At 40.6% G+C, this 22,145-nt stretch overlaps 1 protein-coding gene across 1 annotated transcript in view; it reads left to right on the forward strand.

Annotated features, from left to right (window-relative positions):
* The first annotated feature begins 16,766 nt into the window (after positions 1–16,766).
* Positions 16,767–22,145, forward strand: part of LOC121879213 (spidroin-1-like) — a 52,455-nt gene continuing 47,076 nt past the window's right edge. The window contains exon 1 of the mRNA XM_042385809.1: positions 16,767–16,844. The gene's annotated coding sequence lies outside the window, so the exon portion shown is untranslated. The remainder of the gene's footprint in view (positions 16,845–22,145) is intronic.

Raw genomic sequence — 22,145 nt, forward strand, 5'->3', positions numbered from 1 at the left:
ACATAGAACTATACTAAGGGACAAGTTAAGGGTACATAGAGCTATACTAAGGGCCAAGTTAAGGGTACATTGAGCTATACTAAGGGACAAGTTAAGGGTACATAGAGCTATACTAAGGGACAAGTTAAGGGTACATTGAGCTATACTAAGGGACAAGTTAAGGGTACATAGAGCTATACTAAGGGACAAGTTAAGGGTACATAGAGGCTATACTAAGGGACAAGTTAAGAACTTTTAGCAGGCTATACTAAGGGCCAAGTTAAGGAGTACATTGAGCTATACTAAGGGACAAGTTAAGGGGTATACAGCTATACTAAGGGACAAGTTAAGGGTACATAGAGCTATACTAAGGGACAAGTTAAGGGTACATTGAGCTATACTAAGGGACAAGTTAAGGGTACATTGAGCTATACTAAGGGACAAGTTAAGGGCACATTGAGCTATACTAAGGGACAAGTTAAGGGTACATAGAGCTATACTAAGGGACAAGTTAATGGTACATAGAGCTATACTAAGGGACAAGTTAAGGGGACATTGAGCTATACTAAGGGACAAGTTAAGGGTACATAGAGCTATACTAAGGGCGAATATATTTTGCTAAGGGCGTTCTGGGCTATATTAGAGACCTTTTGGGTTAGGTTAGGTTACTCTATACTGTATATATTGAGTTTCTGTTTAGTTATATTAAGAGTAATTTAATTGCAAGTTATTATATATTGTACCTTTCAATATCTATATTATATTCCTCTGGCCATTATTATTATTATTATTATTGTCATCATCATTATTATTATTATTACCATCATTATTATCATTATTGTCATTATTATTATTATTATTGCTGTTATTATCATCATCATCATCTCTCTCTCTCTCTCTCTCTCTCTCTCTCTCTCTCTCTCTCTCTCTCTTCACTAGACCTTCGTACTTCATACACATTCTCTCTCTCTCTCTCTATTCCATGTACCGAACGGGATGATAACAACCTCTCCTAACGACCTCGAATGACGTCACTCACTAAGCCGACCAATAAGTGGCCTCAATCCCTAACTACCGTCATTTGTAAGTATAAACACGCCGTACTTGTTATATGTCCTGATATATGGTATATCTACTGAAATATATGTATATAAATGTTTTAAATCATTAGTAATTGTTATATATATACGGACTAAAGGCTAGAAGACATTGATATATAAAGGGTACTGTATATAAGGTACCATGTAGAAGGTACCACATATAGGGTACCACATATAGGGTACCACATATAAGGTACCACATATAGGGTGCCATATATAGGGTACCACATATAAGGTGCCATATATAGGGTACCACATATAGGGTGCCATATATAGAAGGCACCACATATAGGGCACTGCATATATGAAGTACCACATAAAAGATATATCATTAATAACTGCTATATTTCTTTAAACTATATATTAATACTATTTCCTCCTACCACTTATAAATACTACTAATATTACTTCTACTTGGCCTATAAGTAACATCAGCACCTATCCTCACTTATACATACTTCTATTACTTATACTTTATCAATAATACTAAAACTCTAACCATACTTATAAAATACTGGCATTCTTGTGTATTAAGTTGTATATATCTATATTTGCATTGTATAGTTGTATTTTGTTGTATTTATATAATACAAGTTAAAAAAATTAATATATACGACTTGTAATGTTCTTTTGTTTAATTTATCACAATATAAACTGGGTATATAAGCAGTCAAAAAAAGTATCTAGACCATTTTGGGTGATATAATATGATGCAACGGATGAAGGTTTTTGACAACCCTACCGAGACAACAGGAGTCACAGTGTTCATTATGGGGTTCATTGATCACCTCTCCGTAAAGATACTTTTTTGGACTGTTTACAAATCAAGATACAAACACAAATATCAACATAGTGTACAGGGTGGTGCATAAGTTTTACTGCGAACAACGCATCTGTTAACCAAAACTCAGTAAAATAATTTATACACCACCCTGTATTTCCTTCATATACGTATATAATTCACTAAATAATATCTTATAATATAATTAACTCACTAAACCATTAAATATTATTCTGTAGTTATTAAGTCCTTCATTAATATCTATGTTAAATTATATTAACTGTGATTAAATTTTTGGATCACCTGAAGATTCGCCACCTACCATAGTTAACCTGAATAGTATCCACCTTATAACTAAGCCTACCCTTATCTAACTTAACCTGGACTAAACTAAACAAACTTTAACCTGAACTAATCTATCTTTAACTTCACCTGACCTGACCTAACTGTAACCTAACCTGACAGGCCCGGATCTAACATAATTTTATCAGCCTAACCTAACCTACCCTACCATAATCTTACCCAACACAACCTAATCTAACCAAATCTAAGTTAACTCAACCTAACGTAACCCAACCAAACCTAATCTAACCAAACCTAATCTAACCTAACTTAACCCTTACCTGTCGATAATTATCAGGTTATAATATGAAGGGAGGACCATGGGGGTATCCTCAGGTGATCCAATTATATTATAAAAACTTTTGTCAATATCACTAATTACTGTTTCTGAATTACGTCAATAAATTTACGACAGTTTACCATGTGTTTTATAATCCGTTTTATTTAAGAATCTCTTGCTAGACCCCTTGAGTATGATGATTTAACCCCTTGAGTATGATGATTTAACCCCTTGAGTATGATGATTTAACCCCTTGAATATGATGAATTAACCCCTTGAGTATGATGATTTAACCCCTTGAGTATGATGATTTAACCCCTTGAGTATGATGATTTAACCCCTTGATTATGGTGATTTAACCCCTTGAATATGATGATTTAACCCCTTGAGTATGGTGATTTAACCCCTAGAGTATGATGATTTAACCCCTAGAGTATGATGATTTAACCCCTTGAGTATGGGGAAACAATGAGAGAGAGAGAGAGAGAGAGAGAGAGAGAGAGAGAGTCCGTCCATCTGGTGTAGCCAAAGCATTTATTTACATTCCATATTGCTTGCCGCCTTGCTCAGCCTTTGTGTTCCTCCGCCGTCTGAGACCCGACCCGAGTTACTTTGGTCAGTCGTCAGTATGTGTGTAGAGTGAGGAGAGGAAGGTTGTCACGATATACTGCTCCCTAGTACACGTGTTTCGATAACTGGATATACTGTACGGGACGGGATCAATATCTTCACTATAAATCTCACGGGTATGTGTAAACGGCATTTTTATATGTACTGGAATGTGTTAAGTCTATTGGAATTTGGTAAATTGTACTGGAATGATATAAGTGTATAAGTAATGTGTTAAGTGTCATCGTCGTAAGTGTATCCATTATATATAAGTGTCAAGTGCAATAATTATAAGTAATGAGTGGAGTTTATTTAAGTGACTTACGTCCAAGAGGAGTTAAAGTCAATCGAAAGTAAGTGACAGTGACTCTTCCTGTGCCAATTAACAGTGACTCCCTGCAGCAAGTTCCTGACGGTGACTCTATCTGTGGCAAGTAACAGTGACTCTCCCTGTGGCAAGTAACAGTGACTCTCCCTGTGGCAAGTAACAGTGACTCCCTGTAGCAAGTAACAGTGACTCCCTGCAGCAAGTTCCTGACGGTGACTCTATCTGTGGCAAGTTCCTGATAGTGACTCTCCCTGTGGCAAGTAACAGTGACTCTCCCTGTGCCAGCAGTGACTCTCCTGTGCCAAGTAACAGTGACTCCCTGCAGCAAGTTCCTGACGGTGACTCTATCTGTGGCAAGTTCCTGATAGTGACTCTCCCTGTGGCAAGTAACAGTGACTCTCCCTGTGGCAAGTAACAGTGACTCCCTGTAGCAATGTCCTGAGAGTGACTCCCTGTGGCAGCTTTCAGCCTTAGTGAGACAGTCGACGGGATCATTGTATATATTACCAAGTCAACATGACATAACCCCTACAGGAGAAGCATTGCAACAGTGTCTCACAAGGTTAACCCGAGTCATGACACACTTATGGGGGTTGAGACACACTTACACTTAGCAACTTCGAGTGTAACAATGATATTACACACTTATGGAGGTTGAGACACACTTAAGACTTAGCAACTTCGAGTGTAACTATTAACTTAAGTGTTTGTGAATTTAGGACAGTCCATTTTACACAGACTGACACGGCTTCCACACATACCAAACACTACCCCCAACACCACTCCAACACTACACCAACACCACTCCAACACTACACCAACACCACTCCAACACTACCCCAACACCACTCCAACACCACACCAACACCACTCCAACACTGCACTTCTGCACCCAACTTCTACATGGTTTTAATTACCCAGTTATCACAGCTGGTTAAAGCGAGGCGACCCCACTCTCTCTTTTACCCCTTCAAGTGTCATGATTTAACCCTTGAGTACGAGTGTTTAACCCCTTGAGTAAGAGTGTTTAACCCCTTGAGTACGAGTGTTTAACCCATTGAGCCCGATAGTTAACCCGGTTTAACCCCTTGAGTGCGATGTTTTAGCCCCGTCAGTGTCATCATTTAACCCTCGAGTACGATGGCTTAACCCCTTGAGTACGATTGTTTACCTCCTGATGATACAACCACCAACTCTAACAACCATAAACAAAAGACTGTCACATGATACTTTGAGCAAGAAACAAATGAGCATTTACGAAAAAGTCAAATGAGGTTCTAAAGTATAAAAAACAAACGAGCATCTCACCTAAAAAACAAGCGAGCATCTCGCATAAAAAAAAACCCGAGCATCTTTTTATAAAAAACAGATGGTACACGTCATCCTTGGAAGTCCGCCAAATCTCTCTCTCTCTGTCTGCTGGGGTTAAGGAGCAATCTATTACACCGTAGACTTTAAACTCTTGACAACAGTGAATTAACCTCTTGAGTACAAGAACATCTTCCTTTAGGCAACATGATATCGTACTCACTGAACTTAAACACTGTACTCTGGGGACTGGATTGTACTCAAGGTATTCAAGTTATCTTATTCACTGCACTCAAACCTAACCTAACTTAAACCAGACACTAACCTAAATTAACTAAACCACACCTAACCTAAATTAACCAAACCTACCCAAACTTAAACCAGACCTACCCTATCCTAATCAACCCAAACCTAACCTAACCAAACATATCCTAACCTAACCAAACCTATCTTAACCTAACCTAAATCCCCAAATTGCATTATAATGTGTTTAATCATCAAATAACAAAGGGGGTCCTAATCTCCAGGTGATAACTATAACTCAAACAATTCACCACCACCACCACTACTGCCGCTACTCCTACTATGCTTATATTTAACTATGATTCTCCTGGCACATGGGAAAATAATCACAGTATCCAAATGGTAAACAGATTAAAACAGACTTAACACAGCAAAAGACCCCCCCCGTGCGCCCCTATCCTCGAGTAAACACAGGAGTCTAACATAACAAACTTCAGGTGGCTGCTCCTATGTTATCCACACTTGTTATCACACAAAACACTACATTAAGTTAGCAGCAATATTCGTTTGTGTCTGTAACCCAAATATACTCGGACGGGGGGGGGGGAAATTTTAACATTGCACTATTAACAGGGAAATAACACGTAACATAGTACCATTAACGGGGAAATGTCATGTATAACAGTACCATTTGAGGGAAAACTCGAGTGAAAAAAAAATAAAAAAACAACAACAAATTTGAATAACTGGCAATTGAGGCGGGAGTCAGGGAGAGAAGGAAAGGAAGAGGAAAAAAGAAGAGGGGAGAGTGTGTATAAAGCGTGCTGTGTCCCCTCCCTCGGTCCCCCCCTTTCCCTCCCTCGGCACCTCCCTCGGTCCCTCCTTTCCCTCCCTCGGTCCCTCCCTCGGTCCCTCCCTTGGCCCCTCCTTTCCCTCCCTTCCCTCCCTCGGCACCTCCCTCAGTCCCTCCCTTCCCTTCCTCAGTTACCCCTGTGGCAGTGCGGTGAACGTACGGAGGAGGCTGCAGACGGGGCTAACTGACCTACAACTATACTCAACTATTTCTAGCAGCAGTGACGGGGTGGAGGTACTACTACTGGTGCTACTATACTGAGTGGTGACGCCTAGTGCTGGATACACTTCTGAGTTACTACAACGATACACTAGGTGAGGGGCTGTGTGTGTTTTAAATTAGGTTAGGTCTCCTATGTGCTATACACTAGGTGAGGTCTCCTATGTGATATACACTAGGTGAGGTCTCCTACGTGCTGTACACTAGGTGACAAGTATTGATGCCTTGGCTAAACCCGCGTCCAACACATATTATTCAATACACTTTAGTTCTGCCGAAAATAATCCTTAAAACTGTAATCAGATAAGAACTTGTTGGTGAATTTGAGGCCAGTAGACAAGTGCAAACAGTCACAAGTCAATCCATTGTTTACCACGACGAGATGTATCCAGTGAAACGTGTATATAGAGCAAGTAACAAGATCACTAGATCACAAGATGTTGTCACCGCTAGACTAAGGTTAGGATATAAGTACCTCTGGCAGTATGTTCCTCAAGCAGATGTGTGTTCCCCAGGCAGATGTGAACAAGACTAAATGTAAAATGTGTGTGGCCAGACATATGGCCACACACTCGAACAATATGTCTTAGACTTTGAGAAGATAGAACCTTTTAGGGACAGATCCAAGCACACTGTGTATACATTGGCACAAAATTTTATCTCTAATGGCAAGATAGCCGACATATTAAGACTGTATCCACTTTTTTGACACTTGTAGCTATATCAGTTCCCATGTATAGAACCAAACACACTATGTACTTGAATACCTCTCAAGCAAATGTGAATAACAAAGTATGCGGCCAGACATACTGCTTCACACTCCTGTACTCACGCAGTTGTGAATAAGTTACCCTTTATGTACAGAACGAAACAAAAAAAATTATTTGAAATACTCTGTAACATTCAATGCCATAATATCCTGACCACTGAGGACTGCTATACACACCTTCTGTAATCATTTAGCTCTCCCGTCAAACTATGAATATGAGGTGCACAACAAACTAGCTGCTGTACGAAAATCAAAAATTAAATCCTGTACTATACATTATACACTAAATAAGGTGTTGGCACTAAAAAAAAAAGCTATTAAATATTTCGCTCACAAAAATTGGTACAAAATTTTCGATACATAAATAACAGTACAAAATATTACAGCTCGACAGTATACTATATATACACTCCAGCGCCACACCACCACCGGTACAAGACTTCCACGACTAGTGTTTGAGTCACGTAAGAATCACTCCAGGTATTAGAGGATCACCTGAAGATTAGCCCCCCCCCCACACTCAGCTTATTTCACCTCGATTAAACACCTTAACGTTACCTGGGGGATTGGTTGGGTTGGGATTGGTTGGGATTAGTTAGATTGGGTTGGGATTGGCTTGCTGGGATTAGTTAGATTGGGTTGGGGATTGGGGATTGGTTGGGTTGGGATTGGTTGGGATTAGTTAGATTGGGTTGGGATTGGTTGGGTCAAATTAATTTTTGTTTAGACTTTAGTGTTTAATCGTAAGGAAAAATAATCTGAGGTGTCTAATCTTCAAGTGACATAAGCTGGGTGCCCAATCTTCATTTAAAATAAGCTGGGGTGTCCAACATTCATTTAAAATAAGCTGGGGTGTCTATCCAAGTTGACATAAGCTGGGGTGTCTGTCCAAGTTGACATAAGCTGGGGTGTCTAATCTTCAGTTGACATAAGCTGGGGGTGCCTAAGCTGGCCCCTATGGTACCAGCTGAGGTCTGGTGTCAACGTCCAAAATAAATCGGCTCCCGGGGCTGCATTTCTGGCAGGACTTTAAAGATGTACTCTGGTAAGGGGAAAGCTTAAAGCACACTAAGCCTTTGTGTCCTGTGTACGAGTCTCAAGCTGCATATTAAAGCTTTTGTGTGTTTAAAATTCGTAGTGATATTAAGCTTTATTGTTTATTAAAAGTTGTTAGGTTTGGGGAGAGAGAGAGAGAGAGAGAGAGAGAGAGAGAGAGAGAGAGAGAGAGAGAGAGAGAGAGAGAGAGAGAGAGAGAGAGAGAGAGAGAGAGAGAGAGAGAGAGAGAGAGAGAGAGAGAGCATTCACTTTAATCTACCCTTGAATCTTGGGTCAAGTACAAGTTCATTAAGATTCACAAATGAACTTAATCACTTGTAAAATAGTGAGTCACACATAAATAAATTGCCTTAACTCGCTAAATATTTATTACAATTATTACAGGTACTAGTGGTGTCTCCTTTCACGTGCAGAGTAATTGTATAAAGTGCTTCATTACCGTTCTTTTTAACCGGACCATTACTTATCCGAACGTATCCGTAATCCGAAGAAATCACAAATTCGAACATATCCTAAAGTCGAATATAACCTTAATCAGGGTATATCCTTAATCCGAATATATCCTTAATCCGAATATATCCTTAATCCGAATATATCCTTTATCCGAATATATCCGTAATCCGAATATAGCCTTAATCCGACCCCCTCCCTCTCTCTCTCTCCTTACAGCTGGTTGCGAGGCCCACCAGTCAGCCACACGGCAGCGATAACCAAGGAAAAGATAGTAAAAATTAAGGGATTACCTGAAGATTAGACACCCTAGTTTGTGAATCTATTTTTCCCTCATTTAACAATAGACCGCACCTATTAAATGGCATTACTTCTAGTCTCATTACTATTATTACTATTTTTATTACCATTATTACCACAAATCACTACAATCCTATACTTAATTATCACAAACATTAAAGGCAAGAGAAGTATTTCATGCACAAGGAACATGTGTGTGTGTGTGTGTGTGTCACCGCCACCCTTATAAACACACACACACTCTCTTACATATACTCTCTCTCTCTCTCTCTCTCTCTCTCTCTCTCTCTCTCTCTCTCTCACACACACCATAAACAGCGCTGTTCCTCGGAATAAACTGTTTAATGACAAGCCATCATCAAGACAACAGCCCTGCCCTCTGTGGTCTGGGCCCCCAACTCCACAGAGACGTGATGAATCAGCCGCCCTAATGGAAACACGTGGGAAAGACCTATTATACGGCGTGGCTACCGAACTGGGCCTAGGTAGTCTATTTATACTGAAGAGTTAGGGGTGAGAAAGCCTGTGTGCTAAACTACTCCACTTGGTCGTACGGAGGCGTGTGTAGTGTGTCGCTAAGTGTCAAGGGGCGGATCCAGGAATATCAAAAGGGGGGTCCAAGAAGTTGTGGATGGGGGGAACATGGCGAGCAAAGTGAGCCCACCCAGTTAGGGGGAAGGGAGCTGTAAGACCCCCTGACTTTTTTTTTCTAATCTAATTATCATGAGCATTTTGACGTAATTTTGAAGCACTTGATATTAAGATATATTCTGAGGTCAATAGTGATTATTTTTTACGATACAAAAACACCTGAGTATGATACTACATTAAAGAAAGGTTATTGAAATTTTCTGATGGCAGGGGGAGTCCGGACCCCCAGGATACCCCTAGATCCGCCCCAGCGTGTGGCTAAACTACACACACACACACACACACACACACACACACACACACACACACACACACACCTAACCCTCTTGAGACAATAAACAATAATATTCTCCCCCTTTCAGCGTGGATTGCCCCAAGACGCCGCCAGAATGTCAATTTTCTTTGGTGAGACGCCAACGTGAGTATGACACAGGGTAGACTATTATTGCCGGAGATATTTACGTGAAAAAAAAACCACACACATTGATAACTGGTATTTGTACGTGTATTAATATCGGTATAGTGTAATGTTCATAGTCTTATAATATTCAATAGTAAAATGTTATCATTATTCACCTCATACAGTATTCATATTAACACCACGTATACAGTATTCATATTAACACTACGTATCCATTATCCATATGAACATTAAGTATACTATTGGTAAGTTAAGATTGATCACTGGTTTCCTTACATCACTATTTTTTCATTACAAAATTTTACCATTATTTAACATTTTAACTCATCGTCGACTCGTGATAAAATTAACATGGCCCCATTATTACCATTTAACATAATTATAACATCATGACGCCAAACTGCCAGACAATTTTCCTCAATATATGTAAATAAAAATACTATATACAGTCTTTCAATATCCTCTATGTTACCCAACTCGTTATTATCCCGTTAAAATAATTAATTATTCACGTAAATATAATTCCAAGATGGAGCATAAATCCCAATTATTTAAACAAATATAATCTAAAGCCAAAACGATTATATTTTTTCTTACGTTTAATAATAATTTTTTGTCTATGATGATAATTATATAATGTAATTTGAAGAGAAAACTACTAATATAATTTCTTCTTAAAGTTAAAGAATTATTTATTTTTCGTATGTAGTTCCAACAATGTGGTTATTATTTGTTTATGTAAGTCTAAGAGTATGTATGTATGTATGTATGTATGTATGTATGTATGTATGTATGTATGAATGTATGTATGGCAGATGCGAACTTAAATATGTCAAAAAATAACAACAATAATCTGTCGTCTTGCAAATAGAACGTGTTTCTGTTCATTGTTCATATATCTGATTATTACTACTACTACTACTACTACTACTTGCAAAATAGTTTAAGTAAATGTTTGTGAGGGAGTAGTAGTAGTTTAAATACCGTGGGAAGCTTCACCTTACTCCAGCTTACCTAACCTAAGCTTACCTCAATTCCCCTCTAGTTGTAAGGGCTGGCTATAGTGGGTGGTTATCGTGGGGCGGTGGGTGGCTATCGTGGGGCGGTGGGTGGCTATGGTGGGGCGGTGGGTGGCTATGGTGGGGTGGTGGGTGGCTATCACGGGCGGTGGGGTTAATGTGGCGGTGGGCGGTTATCGTATGGCAGTGGGCGTCCTTTTTATTACAAACGTTCAATATGACCACAATGGCAATACACCTTCAATAGCTGACTCGGGTTTTCATTGGTCAAAATCACTTACTGTTTACCATTGTGTGTATACCTGCAGTGCCTATGTATATTGTGTGTATACCTGCAGTGGCTATGAATATTGCTTGTATACCCTCTCTGTATATGTATATTATTATACATATACCTGCACTGTATTGTACTTTATAAACCAATATAAACTTGCATGAAGAATTTACCAACACTGCAATATATCACAAACCAGCTATGCAAAAATAAATCAGTTATCCCTGTTTTTTAGTATAAGAGAAAACGGAGACACTCATTTGACTCTCTTGGTAGTGTCATGAACGCTTGCATCGTCACCTATATTAATAAAAGTCCTATTAATAGATAAGCTCATGTAAACAATAACAACATCAAGAATGTAATATTCGTTTAATATACAAATAAAAGCTGTCGATTTTAGCTCTTCATTGATCGTTAACCTCGGGATGTGTTTGTATTCCACCCCTCCATGTTACGGTTCACTTGTGTATAACTAAGTCAGTCTCGGGAATGCAAATGCTCCTTAAATTCCCCCCACAGGCTATTGGTATTCCTGGATCTTTAACAGCAATAAACTAAAAGCCAGACCCCGGATGTGGACTTCCTTTCTTATTAAATCTAGTTTGTCTTGTTGCTTGACGTATATTTTGATTAATTTCGAGTATTATCCTGGATCTATTAATCTTTATGTCCATTTAACTTAAGTATATTTAATGCAGTGGCAAGTGATGACCTCCCACACTCACCTGGAGCAAGTGAGTGACGTCAGTGTCCACCTCCACCAATCACGATCTAGACATGACGTCACACATGTAAATAACCGCTGCCCACGCCTCCCTCAACCAATCACATCACTCAGAGAGACTGCAAGGTGCGTCGTTGTCACCCCCCGGGAATCATTTTTTATATCTCAGTAACTCTTATGAACTTTGTAGGTCATATTTATCGCAGTTAAAATTTTTGTGTATATTAATTGTTGATAAAATTTGGCTCATGTACCGGTAAACGCCTTTGTAGATACGAGAAAACGTTAAAGAATGGTGGGATATTGTGTTGGTAAGCAAAGAATGAGACGACCAGGTGGTGGAAAGCGCGTCTCTTCTAAGTTGGCAACATTCTTATAATTACAATAATATCTTCAACAACAAATACATATATAATTAAATCGTAAATCAATATACTGAAAAAATAAAAAGTATAATTTAAATTTAATATTAAAATACGGTTAATTATGACTGTCTCATAACACGAGTTCAGTTATTAGTTATAAAATGGCTTTATTTACGGCTTGGCAACTGAGACCCTGGGTGGGGTTGGAAGCTGAGGTGGTGGCGTCACAGTCATCCCACAAGGCGGTAGTTTGGGCTCTGTTCTTGAAGTGTTCGGTCTAGAGTCGGTCTGTTCAAATTTGTGTGTGTAACTGTTTACCATTAAATAATTCCTACCGTGTACTTTGAGTTACAGTTTAAAGAAGAAGAAAAATACTAATATAACGTATGTGACAGAAAATAATATGAAGACAAGTATTATTTGAACCAGTATTGCTAATTTCGAAATCATATAGACAAATATTTACTCAGTCAATTATGTGGAATTAGTGTAATAAATGTAAATACAAGAGGAAGAAAATTTAGTAAAGCAGATGGCAGGGAAGGAAAGCTCCCTCTAGCTTTCTCTTCCATAAGGTACCGACAGTTGGATACCCCTAGTCTCCTGGTTGGTGTTGGATCTCATTGCCGTTATTTGTCCGTGATCAAAGAGGAAAGGCATCGATCCCATTCAATTTTATATCTATAATTATTAATATAGCTTGGGTGTGCATGGACGTGTTATGTAGCGTATATAAACGAAAAATATTACTTTATCTGATAACCATGAAAGGAACATTAACTAGGGAGAGATTTCCACGAATTTTTCCCTCCCTCCCCACCAAACCACAGAGGTCAAGCCGCGTCTTAAACTGGCAGGGGAGCGACGAAACCAGTTTAACTCGTATTGGTGAATATTATTAATACAGTCCACTATTCACACATTGTCTATAAACAAGGTGAACTAATTGTGGATTATTATGGCGATTTTACTGAATATCTGTATGTCTGTCTATTAATCAATCTATATATCTATCAATTCTTCTATATATATCTATCTATTTATCCATCCAGCTATCTGCCTATCCAATCACCCATCCACCTATCCATTATATGTAAAGGATCCAGTGAATAATAGTGAAGACATTGAAAAAATCACCAGTATCAGTTTCCACAAGTTCCCCCCAGTACCAGTTTCCACAAGTTCCCCCCAGTACCAGTTTCCACAAGTTCCCCCCAGTACCAGTTTCCACAAGTTCCCCCCAGTACCAGTTTCCACAAGTTCCCCCCAGTACCAGTTTCCAGACTAATTCTGACTATGGGTGTTGGTACCTAACGTAAAACACCACGTTATTGGTAGTGATACAGCAGTGACATGTGTTATCTCTCTCCACCATGTCATGTGTTCGAGTCCTGCGTGGCTTGTTCTTACCAATCAGTACACAATCAAGGTACAGACCCTGACCTCCAGTAGGGCGCCACAGTCAGGCTCTAACAGGGAGAGTTGGAGGATGGATCAATAGCTGACCCCTATCCTTGGCGCCCCACAACGGCAGTCTGGCCCGGAAGTATAGCTGTTTCCTTAACCTTTTATTTTCACCTAGAGAGAGAGAGAGAGAGAGAGAGAGAGAGAGAGAGAGAGTATAACCTACCACGTCTTGTATCCACGATTTCAGTTCGCAGGTTATCAGTCGTGTGTGTGTGTGTTGTGTGTGTTGTGTGTGTGTGTGTGTGTGTGACGGACGAATAAGACTGGCTGGAATTTGTCTATCCTTTTCTCTCACTTTCTCTCAACATATGAAATCTGACTGAGCCCCTCACTGTAAATGAGCTTTCTAATCAGATAAAATAAGCTGGGGTGTCCAATCAGATAAAATAAGCTGGGGTGTCAAATCAGATGAAATAAACTGAGGTGTCAAATCAGATGAAATAAGCTGGGGGTGTCAAATCAGATGAAATAAGCTGGGGTGTCAAATCAGATGAAATAAGCTGAGGGTGGTAATCTTCAGGTGATCCTAAGTTCCTGCCAGAAGGGCGCCAAACACACACTTAACCACGAGGGCTATTGTGAAGTCCTCTGTACTCCTGAAGGTCAAGGCCAATAACGATAGTAAGTGCTGAAATGAAGGTCTGTTTTAAAGACTCCTTCCTGAGGGGTTAATTCTATCTCACTATCCCAGGTTAATTTCTCCTAGCGGTTGTGGAGAGATTAAGAAACCGCGTCGATAATATCTCCTAAACGCAGCTTCGAGGTTTTTCTAAGGCTTAAGACATCTTGGCGCTTAGGACATCTTCTAAGTCAGGGTTGAGAGGACGGAGACGCGACCCCACGACGCATGCTTGCCGTTTGTGCTTCAAGTCAGCCGGGCATATTATTGGGGGCTTCCTTGCAGGTCGCTAAGGTGAACAACACGAGAGCTTTTCCTGAACTGTGGTGGTGGTGTGTGGTGTTCCTGGCTGGTATGGGAGAAGTGAGAAGTATATCGACTATGATTCATCTTATATTCAAAGGATCGTGTGGTATTAGTGTGGTGTTATAGATCAATGAGTTACACCTTGCTAAAACCCTCACGTCTAATTGAACTGTTCGGTATTGACACACACCAGGTCTCTATTTCTTCGTGGTATATATTAACACGTTGAGGACGATGGCAGCTTTTTTGCGTGCGATGGTTTAACCTTTTTGAGTGCGATGGTTTAACCTTTTTGAGTGCGATGGTTTAACTTCTTGGGATATTATGGTTTAACCTTTCTGAGTACAATGATTTAACCTGAGTATAGTGTTATTGTACTCAACGGAAAAGATCTTCGTAATCAAAGTATAAAGACATCGTCATCAAGGGGTTAAATCATCGTCCTCAGGGTTAAGTCATCGTATTCAAAGGGTTAACTCATCGTCCTCAACGGGTTTAAGTTATCCTCAATGGCTTAAGTCATCGTCTTCAGGAGTTAAATCATCGTCCTCAGAGGGTTAGGTCATCGTATTCAAAGGGTTAAGTCATCGTCCTCACCCAGCAGCCACTGTCATGAGAATTGGATGTGTGTTGTCTGGTTTGGGAGGAGATATTTCACGCTGTCTAAGGGTCTGTCACGCAACGCAATTCCTACCACTACCCTATGACCTGCCCGCACAGTCTGCTAACAACCCCTCGTCTGGTCCACAATTCTTCAAGCATTACCTCCCCTCCCAGCTTATTGTACCTGGGGATTAACCTAACCTAACCCCACCAGGTAGTGTTAGGGTGTTTATTTATCGGGTGAGGAAACTGCAGTGACATACAAGGCAGTCCCGTTTACACCCAATCCCCATCGCTCATATATCCATCCAACCTATGTTTAAAGCTACCCAGCGTGTTCGAGTTAATGATGATGTTTGGTAACTTGTTCCACTCATCCACTACTCTTATTTCCGTATCAGTGTTTACCTATCTGGCGCCTATATCTAAATTCGTCTAACACACATCACTACTGTATATTCAAACACTTCGCGGGTTATATGGCTGTACTATAACAAATACAGGAAGTGTAGGTCAGACTCGATGCTTTTGTGAAACTATTGTAGAGGTTTTAACTATACCAGGTGTTAATAAATGGCTCAGGGTGCCTTTAAATGACTAGTTTTTCAAAGCACCGTTCATTAGGTCATAGTTACAGTGAATTTAACGGACTATAAGAGAGAAAAATCCGTTATATCGAAGGTACATTATGTGAGAAACCTCCATCTAATGAACTACCGGTATATAGAGACGAAATTCCGTTATATCGAAGGTACATTATGTGAGAAACCTCCATCTAATGAACTACCGGTATATAGAGACGAAATTCCGTTATATCGAAGGTACGTTATGTGAGAAACCTCCATCTAACGGATTATGCGGAGAGAGAAGTCCGCTATATGGAGGGTTTACTGTACACACTTTACGTTACTGATCTTGGCTCTCTCTCTCAGGTATATGTTAAAAAATAAACACACTCTTGGCCTTACCTACAGTACACCTTTTACTACTGTGTGTGGGTGTGGTAGGGGGGGGGGGTGGGGTGATGGGCGTGATAGTGGGAGGTAGTGGGCGTGATAGTAAAGACGGTAGGCGTGGTAGTGAGAATGGGCGTGGCAGAAAAAGGGGAATGGGCATGGTCTTTTTTTTCATCAATAACACTCACGTTTGGAGTTGGTGACGTAACGCTCTGGCTCGCCTGCAGTCTATCCACGCGACATCATCATTAATCTCTTGTTCACCTTTCATAAACAATGTTGTATTTTATCACACCCTTGTACCATAAATCGTGCACACATAACTAGCACAAATATAAACGATTGTATCTTGTTTATCAATACTGGCAAATTAAGAGTAATTATTATTTGAGTTTTAATAGAGAGAAACGCGTGGTGAATAAGTGGTGATGAGGTTTGTTGGGTTAAAACTTAAAATGCAGCGAGGAAATTCACGGCAGAATGGTTCCCCTTAGTCAGCGGGTGAGACATCTTCACTGCGCGACCCACTGTGACGCGGCCTACCAGGCTACCGCAGTTTTGCCAGAGGGAAACTATGGTTAAATGGTAATACGAGGCAAGAAATATTATAATGAAAATAATTTACACAAGGGGGTAGGTTTGTATGGTGATGAATTATTTAATTTGTATGTAAATTGTATTTATAATTATTTTAAAAAGATCTGGGGGGATTATTTTTATGACATCTGCAGTGTGGTTGTGTTGGTAATACTAGGTGACGTCATCACCCAGTCGAGCCGGCCACCTCAACTGAGTTGGTAGTGCAGCGAGTCGGTCCCAGTGCGTACTTCTGCCATTTATCACATTTCTCTCAATTCTATTAATAATACCTAACTGAAACTGATATAAAATTGAGACTCGATAACAGAAAAATGTGTCGGTAATGGAGATGCGGCATGACAAGTGTGTGTGAGACAGTAAATCCTCACGTTCCAGTCAGCGACACTGGAACTTCCTGGACTTGGGAGCGTCGTGTGCTGGAGCCTTCCATCACTCCCGAGGCGACCCGCTTATTTTAACATTGTGGTCCCCCCCCTCCCCTCAGTAACTGTGATTTCATATAGACTGAATAATTAACCTTGCTAACTACAAACTGGACCTTTAATAATTCTTAGGTGAATCAGCGCAAGAATATAACAGCGAAAAATATAATTTAAAGACCAGGAAACTTGAGTGTGAGTGTAGGTGTGTTTCCTAGCAACCTCTCCACCCCTCCGTCTCTTCCTCGCTACCTACCGAGAGAGTGTTTCCCCCACAGTGACTTGCGCCTTCTTAACCTGAGTCTCTCTGTAAATACAACTGACGGAGGCAATATCTTGGCTCTGGTATTTAGCATGTCATACTTAACTGAAGTTTACATTCCGATAACATGACATTTGTATGATATATATGTAATTATTTATAGTATTCAGTAGTGATGTTTACGTGTGTGTGTGTGTGATTATGTATGTATCAATGTGTGTGTGTGTATCTATTGTGATTATGTATAGATCAACGTGTGTGTGTGTGTGTGTCTCCACCCATAGCCACTCAAGCACACCATTTACTCTGTGTATTCATGAACCTTATTTCCCTTCCCATACATACCAACCACAACAACACATCAGTGACTCGGAGCCATTAACACCTGACAATAACAGTATAGGGGCGAACTGTGGGAGTGGGGTGGTATCGTGGGAGTGGGGTGGTATCGTGGGGGTGGGGTGGGGCTATCGTGGGGGGTGGGGGTATTTGGTGACGTGCCCTGTGTTCTTCATACCCATGCCAACTGGGTAACTTGGCAAGGAGAATACAGAGTTGTTACCAATGTGTCTAATAATAATAACTTTTAGTAGTCTATGAACAGGAGTTGTGGTGGAAATTTGACGATAACTTGGCCAGTGTTTAGAGGTTAGGACGGAGGTGTGTTAGGGAGGACGAGGGTGTGTTAGGGAAGATTCGAGGACGGGATGTGTTAGGGAAGATTCGAGGATGGAATGTGTTACTGTGTTAGGGAAAACTCGGATGTGTTAGGGAAGATTCGAGGACGGTGGTGTGTTATAACTTGAGGACGGACTGAGGTTAGAATAGGGTTAGTTAACCTTTAGATGAAATAAGCTAGGGAGGAGATTTATCAGATGGCCCCCAAAAAAAGTATCGTGACCATTTTAATTCTAGACAATATGACACAACAGACGAAGGATTTTGACAACCCTACAAAGACAACAGGAGTCACAGTGTTCATTATGGGGTTTTTGAGTGGCTGTACAGTATAAGGAATCCAATACCTTAGCTTTGAATTGTATAAGGAATCCAATACCTTAGTTTTGAATTGTATAAGGAATCCAATACCTTAGTTTTGAATTGTATAAAGAATCCAATACCTTAGTTTTGAATTGTATAAGGAATCCAATACCTTAGTTTTGAATTGTATAAGGAATCAAGTGCGACCTGCATTATCAAGGGTGTTAAATATGCATACTATTAAATTAACACTTGATTAATAGAAGTTAACTTAAACATGTTAATATTTTGATGCCAAGTGTATGTTGACTGCGTGAGGTCCGTTAATGCCGAGGCTCTTGCGTGTAGCTATTTCTGTACTTCTGAACGAGCGTCTGTTTGTACGTTTCTGAGTAAGTGAGCCGTGTGTGTGTGTCGGGGGGGGGGTGAAGGTTTTTGTTCAGGTAAGAGAGGGTGGAAGTGAGGTGAGATTAAGGAGGGTGGAAGTGATGTGAGATGAGGAGGTGGAAGTGAGGTGTGAGGGGTGATGTGAGATGAGGAGGGTGGAAGTGATGTGAGATGAGGAGGGTGGAAGTGACGTGATGGGGAGGGTGGAGGTGAGGTGGGGTGAAGTGGGGTGAGCTGAGGGGAGGGTTGGGTGGGGGGGTGTGGCCAGAAGGAGGGGTGAAAGTACTCCCCAACACAAACCCATCATTGTCACCGTCACTCACCAGTTGACTGACGGTTCAATACACCTGTAACACCCTCACCTGCCTTACCTGGAACCACTTTCTGGGACTTATTATTATCGTCATTCTTTTGTTTTTGTTTTTTGTCCTTTAGTGTCACGTATACATAGTGATTAATAATAATTATCGACCATACGAGAACCTGACACCATTAACTGTGTGTGTGTGTGTGTGTGTGTGTGTGTGTGTGTGTGTGTGTGTGTGTGTGTGTGTTTCTAAGGGGTGACTAACAAGAGAAAGACCTTCATAGTTTAATAGAGATAAAATAGCCAGCTTAAAGACTCCGCTGTACACTCCCTCATACGCGTGGGTTTTCATCACTTCCAACGAGAGACGCAGGAAGTTGTCATAAGGTTTACTGAGCCATTTCCTTTCATCCACCATGTATCTGACACAAGAGTTAATTGACCATAATGCGACGTGTTAGCCCTCTGAGAGACTATCTTTATGTGGTGTGCTCTGATGGGATCCACAGTGACATGACAAGGGTGTGTTGTGAATCTTATTGACATGACAAGGGTGTGGCGTGAGTCTTATTGACATGACAAGGGTGTGTTGTGAGTCTTATTGACATGACAAGGGTGTGGCGTGAGTCTTATTGACATGACGGATGTGTCGTGAATCTTATTGACATGACAAGGGTGTGTCGTGAGTCTTATTGACATGACAAGGGTGTGGCGTGAGTCTTATTAACATGGCAAGGGTGTGGCGTGAGTCTTATTAACATGGCAAGGGTGTATACAGCAACATGAGATTTGCGTGTCCGTGTGTGTGTGTGTGTGTGTGTGTGTGTGTGTGTGTGTGTGTGTGTGTGTGTGTGTGTGTGGTGACATTTCTGCGTGGTGACCGTACAAGCTTCCAGAATGTCAATGTAGGTCAGGTGAGTGACCAGTGCATGCAACACGCGCTGTTCAAGATTGCAACACACAGCAGCAGCAAAATAAATCACTATACTGCCTCGTATGGTTCTGGCCAAAGCTGTGCACCTACTCTCAAGCTTACCAGTTCGCTGAAGGTAAATTTAAGCTTTATTTAACGATTAATCATAAAGCTGGGAAGCTATATTAATGTTATATTGTATAAACCGTAAATAACTATATAGGGTCAAGTATGAAATATAGTTATATGGGGTAAATTTTTGTCAACTTCAAAATGCAATTAGACAGGATTAAGTTACATTAGCGTGATAATATGCCGTAGTTTGGAGACCCCGGGTGCTTGGAGACCCACGCAACGCCTAGGAGAACAGGTAAACACAGCTAGGAAAGGCCGACTATCTCAACAACAACAGCTAGGGAAGGGGTTTGTAGTGACTCGACTCATTAGCCTAATTTATGATGACTTTCCCTGGTTAATATTTTGTAGGTTAATCTTTAGCCATATTAGATCACCTGAAGATTAGCCACCCCGCTAATTTCAGCAGATAAAGACCCTGGGATGCCTAATCTTCATGTGAGTCTTTATTAATATATTGTAACTACCACAGCTAGTCCAAATTGTAACCTCGTAAATACAAGCTACTTTTATTACTAATCCGTCGTGGTTTAAATACTGCTGTTACTAATCCGTCGTGGTTTAAATACTGCTGTTACTAATCCATCGTGGTTTAAATGCTGCTGTTACTAATCCATCGTGGTTTAAATGCTGCTGTTACTAATCCATAGTAGTTTAAATGCTGTACGAGTTTAGGCCGGAACAAGTCCGTCACGCATCACGGTGGTCCACACTGTCTGGCTGACTGACGTACGACCAACTTCTCGTCTTAAATACAACCTCATTACGCACACAGGAATATACTGCTTGGGTTAACAGATATCAACATGATAGTATACACACACACACACACAGGAGGCCCACACCAGCAATCACTAGTATATGTGTGTGTGTGTGTGTCAACAATATTGGGGGGGGGGGGAGCTGAGTCACTCTATCCCATATGACCGCCGCCAGGGGATAGTGACCAGGATAGTGATGGTGTACCAAACTTAATAATAATGGTGAGATGATGGTGACGTCACTATGATTGTGATGGTGATGGTAGTTCAGTTTAAATGGACACGTCTCAAAGCCCTCACTAACCTAACCATACCTAACCTAACCAAACCTGACCTAATCCCTAACCTAACCTATCCAAACCTAATCCCTAACTTAACCTCACCGAACATAACCTAACCTAGCTAAGCCTAACCTAACCTAACCACGACTCATTTTTAAAAGTGTATTACGACAGATTCTTGCTATTTCCGAGTCGAGAGGAAGTGCCACCTCCAGGGCCCTCTCGCTAAACATCAAAGGTGCCAGCAGTAGGTGCCGTGTGCGTGCGTGCGTGCGTGCGTGCGTGAAGGTATTTTTAGAGCAGGCAGGTTAACCGGATCTGAGTTACAATATGCCAAACTTAACCTACGACAACTCAACTAAAATCCACCTTAATTCGTTTTAACTTAACTTAATCCAACCTAATTTAATCTAACCCAACCCAACTTAAGACAATATCACTAAACTCAAATGAACCAAACCCAACTTATTTTAACTCCAGCCAACCTAACCTAACCTACTTACACCAATTCTAAGCCAACCAAACCCAACCAAACCTAACCACCAAACGTCACCTATAACCTAATAGGGCCCAAAGCACATCAGGTAGGGTTTGGGGCCAGTAGGGTTAAATTAAGTTAGGTTTGGGGACTCAGGTTAAGTTAGGGCCCTGTTAGCTTAAGTTAGGGTTCTATTAGATTAAATTAAGTTAGGATTGGAGACTCAGGTTAAGTTAGGGCCCTGTTAGCTTAAGTTAGGGTTCTATTAGATTAAATTAAGTTAGGTTTGGGGACTCAGGTTGAGTTAGGGCCCTGTTAGCTTAAGTTAGGGTTCTATTAGATTAAATTAGGTTTGGAGACTCAGGTTAAGTTAGTGCCCTGTTAGCTTAAGTTAGGGTTTTATTAAATTAAGTTAGGTTTGGAGACTCAGGTTAAGTTAGTGCCCTGTTAGCTTAAGTTAGGGTTCTATTAAATTAAGTTAGGTTTGGAGACTCAGGTTAAGTTAGTGCCCTGTTAGCTTAAGTTAGGGTTCTATTAAATTAAATTAAGTTAGGTTTGGGGACTCAGGTTAAGTTAGGGCCCTGTTAGCTTAAGTT

Source organism: Homarus americanus, unplaced genomic scaffold (assembly GCF_018991925.1).
Source record: "Homarus americanus isolate GMGI-L3 unplaced genomic scaffold, GMGI_Hamer_2.0 scaffold31931, whole genome shotgun sequence".
NCBI lineage: Eukaryota > Metazoa > Arthropoda > Malacostraca > Decapoda > Nephropidae > Homarus > Homarus americanus.